The sequence below is a fragment of the Protomyctophum bolini genome (genome assembly GCF_963924005.1).
Source record: "Protomyctophum bolini genome assembly, chromosome: 7".
Taxonomy (NCBI): Eukaryota; Metazoa; Chordata; class Actinopteri; order Myctophiformes; family Myctophidae; genus Protomyctophum; species Protomyctophum bolini.
In genome coordinates this window covers 41,570,041-41,574,326 of record NC_137868.1, presented here as the reverse complement: position 1 = coordinate 41,574,326, position 4,286 = coordinate 41,570,041, and positions in this window count along the sequence as shown.

Sequence of the window (4,286 nt, the reverse complement as noted above, 5' to 3'; positions counted from 1 at the left end):
TTCAACGCCACTCGCTCTTTTTGTCTTGGTCAAGAGTATAGAGCCAAACCGATATGTCATTATCTTTTGGGGGCCAATTACGCGTCACCATTTTTTACCACTTTGTTCCAGGAGTCCAAATTTCATTATAGGCGACAATATTGTTCACGTTTTCAAAGGTTTGGAAGATGTACGGAAGTGTCGGAACCACGTGGCCATTATGTTGTGAGCTTGTAGACTTTCTCTAATATCGATTTGTTTATTGGAATAGGGCTCAATTAAGTGGTTCAATTCATGTGACCCCTAGGCTTATTAGCACACATCGTGGCCCCAAAAGCTTGACCCTATTAGGTCACGAGCTGAGAGAAGGTCTCATCTTGAAAATGCACTCTATTCAAAGGGTTGTCAGCACTTGTCGCATCTCGTTCCGTGGGCGGGCAGGAAAGCAAACTGATTGGGATCTGGTGCAGGAGACAAGGCTGACAACGATTGAGATGTTATTGATGTGCTCGTCTGGGGGCAGAGGGAGGGCGCTGCAGTGTGCAGAACCAAGCAGACAATGCATCAAGCTGAATAACAGCGCTGTCAGCGGCTCCCCACGAAGTGCTGCGTCAGTCTTAAGTGGTGAAGAGACCAGGCGCTCAACTCCCACTGGCTGTCGAGCCCCTTTATAGGGCCGGGCCGGGCCCAGCAGGGTTTTCAGATAGCCCTCGCTGCCTGTATATAATAGCCCCACACACAGCTGACTCTGAGCTCCACGTTGAGATTGGGGGGAGAGCTGAGCCTGCAAACATGGCAGCCGGCCAAGGACACACGGCAGAGAGATGTTTGAGGCAAGGGTACGTACGAGCCACTAACTCGATTAGCGTGCCATATTTCTCTCCCAAATCACATCAGGACAATTTGCCATGCTGAGGAGCCCAAGTAAAAGCTTACCTAGGCGTATTTATCCTATCACACCGCATTCCCCCTGACTAGGCCAATCAGATTTGTGGCAACGATATGTCTCCGTTACATACTAAAATGCCACCGGATATGCAGGGTTCAACCCAATGCTGCTGATCGAGAGACCATATAGTTCTCAGATGCACTCGCAGAAATAGTGGGAAGCTCTTGGGGCAGATTCTATTTGTTTTCAATGTGCCAAATTGATATGTTTTTTCATTTCATTTCATTTTATTTCGCACATGGTGTATCACAATACAGTACAAATCATAATAGATAACAATTTATATGTCTTACATAATTAATTCTTATAAATACCTGCCCCCTTTTCTTTTATTAAGACCCTCCCCCATTTGCAAATATTTGGTAAGAGACAATCTTAGTTGTTAGATTAAGGACAGAATTCTACAGCTTATAGTGTAGCACAGGGATACTCAAATAGATTTACCTGTGGGCCACATTACAAAAATGGCAAGGGGCCAGGGGCCAGTAGATAAAATTACGACATTAATGATACTTGATAACTTCTCTCTTTCAATTGCTTTATTTTCGCAAAATGTATCAAAGTACAATGTGCATGCACACAATATGTAAATAAATAAATGTGTTACATTTTCTTGCATAAACACAAAGAGCTGTTTCCATAACTGCACAAATTATTGCACATAACATGAGTAGCTGTTATAATAACATAACATAACATGAGTAGCTCTTTGCCTGCCTGCCTGTCTGTCTGTCCATGAGTAGTTATTTGTCTGTCTGTCAATGAGTAGCTGTCTTACTGTCTGCCTGTCTATGAGTAGCTGTCTGCCTGCCTGTCTATGAGTAGCTGTCTGTCTGCCTGCCTGCCTGTCCAATTGTCCATGAGTAGCTGTCTGTCTGCCTGTCTGAGTAGCTGTCTGCCTGCCTGCCTAATTGTCCATGAGTAGCTGTCTGTCTGCCTGTCTATGAGTAGCTGTCTGCCTGCCTAATTGTCCATGAGTAGCTGTCTGTCTGCCTGTCTATGAGTAGCTGTCTGCCTTCCTGCCTGTCCAATTGTCCATGAGTAGCTGTCTGTCTATGAGTAGCTGTCTGCCTGCCTGCCCAATTGTCTATGAGTAGCTGTCTGCCTTCCTGCCTGTCCAATTGTCCATGAGTAGCTGTCTGTCTGTCTATGAGTAGCTGTCTGCCTTCCTGCCTGTCCAATTGTCCATGAGTATATGTCTGCCTGCCTGTCCAATTCTCCATGAGTAGCTGTCTGTCTGCCTGTCTATGAGTAGCTGTCTGACTGCCTGCCTGTCCAATTCTCCATGAGTAGCTGTCTGTCTGTCTGCCTGTCTATGAGTAGCTGTCTGCCTGCCTGCCAGCCAGCAAGTTGGTTAACAGAAAATAAATTGTTATGGCTGAGTAAAATAAAATACAATAAACACAATTTGCCTGAAAATAGATTACCCAGCTATGACCTTTTTCATGAAAAAAAATGAGTAGTGATATGGCTGACTGAGTAAAATAAAACAATCTACCTGAAAATAGATAGCTATAAGTGAAGAGCAATTTCCGCAATTACCATTTCCGCAATTTCCACAATTTCCATTTCCGCAATTTCCATTTCCGCATTTCCTCAATTTCCATTTCCGCAATTTCCACAATTTCCATTTCCACCATTTCCGCAATTTCCGCAATTACCATTTCCGCAATTTCCGCAATTACCGCAATTTCCATTTCCGCATTTCCGCAATTTCCGCAATTTCCATTTCCACAATTTCCGCAATTTCCATTTCCGCAATTTCCGCAATTTCCATTTCCAACTATTAATGGCAGCTGGGTTTCATCATTCAAATAAAATAGAATTCTGTCCGTTTAGCTATAAAATTATGCCAGGGAATAGGGATACACAGTATATGTCTTTCATTTGCATTGCATCTCCCCCCCCCCCCCCCCCCCCCCCCAAGCTTTTATTTTCGTTCGAGTAATAGTACAACTCTAATAGTATTACTTATAATAATGTAATTAAAGATAACTTCATTCAGATTTATTTATTTTTATTTCATTTTCCAGATAATTTTTTCTTCCTTTTTTTTTATTTTCATTGGTGGGCCAGTCATAATGGTCCCGCGGGCCTGATGTGGCCCGCGGGCCTGAGGTTGAGTATCACTGGTGTAGCAGATAGAGAAACCTATGATCCGATTCTGAATAGTCATTCTTACACAAACCAAACTGGTTCTCTCAGTTGCCCAGTTCTCCTGCGAAAAAAAACAGGCCCAATTCTCTTAATTCTTTCTTTCCCATGTCCGTATACTATACGAATCCGGCCCCAGGAGACGTCATTTCCCAGGTCGCATTATGGTGGCACCTGGAACTGGGATTTATGCTAACAGCTAGCCGCAATAAATGAGTTAAGTTCCCAGTTCTAGAGTAACCCTTGATGACCAATTTGGGTTTTTTAAGATTTTTTGGGGCTTTTTTGCCCTGATAGAAGTACACTAGGTAGAGAGAAAGAGAGAGAGATGGGGGGAAGATAGACACACAGCAAAGTTTGTCGGGATCAGGACTCGAACCCACAACACACCGTCATGCTGGATTACCATGAGCCAAGGTGCCTGGACCGCTAAGCCGGCCCAGGCCATTATTAGGGTTTTTAAGTGAAAACAGGGGGTCATAGTTCAGTGCAATGCAGACGGGTTATGGGACACAGCATGGCATCATATCATGGACTGCACTGACCGAGGGAGGCCCTCTGGGGCAGGAGGGGGGGGGGGGGGGGGGGGGGGGGGGGGGCAGCTGTTGGCTCCGGGCCCGGCGAAAATCCCTGACCTATAGGGAGGAATGGCCGGCATGCAGGGTGCTGTGGGACTGGCTAGGGGACACGCGGCCACCGGGATACAGGCCTCATTTAAACTCAATGCCAATGTCATTCAGGCAAAACCGACAGACGCACACTTAGAATACACCAGCTCGCTCGTTAATCACGGGCCCTCATTGACAGGTGAGGCCGCAGAGCGGCTGAACATCAAAATACTTGGTGGTACAAAATTAAAAGCTGTTGAAATAGGTATATGGTTGTCTTTATAACCACATTAACCCTGGCTGGCATCGGCCATTTGTTCCGAAACAGTGGGCCGGGACCAATTTGTGGGTAAAAAAAAAGCATTTTCTTTATGGGTCACGACTCGAATAAAAATCCCATTTTCTTTTCCTACATTTAAACATATATATGTATTTCAAAAGATTACATTTTAAAACAAACAAATTAGATTAGATGAGATTTAGCCTCTCAGACCCAAACTTAATTTTTTTTGTTGGTGAAGAAGATTTTGTCTAGAATTCCATTCCATGCTGTATTGATGTTAGTACCATTAGGAGAGATGACAGGCAAAAGTTGA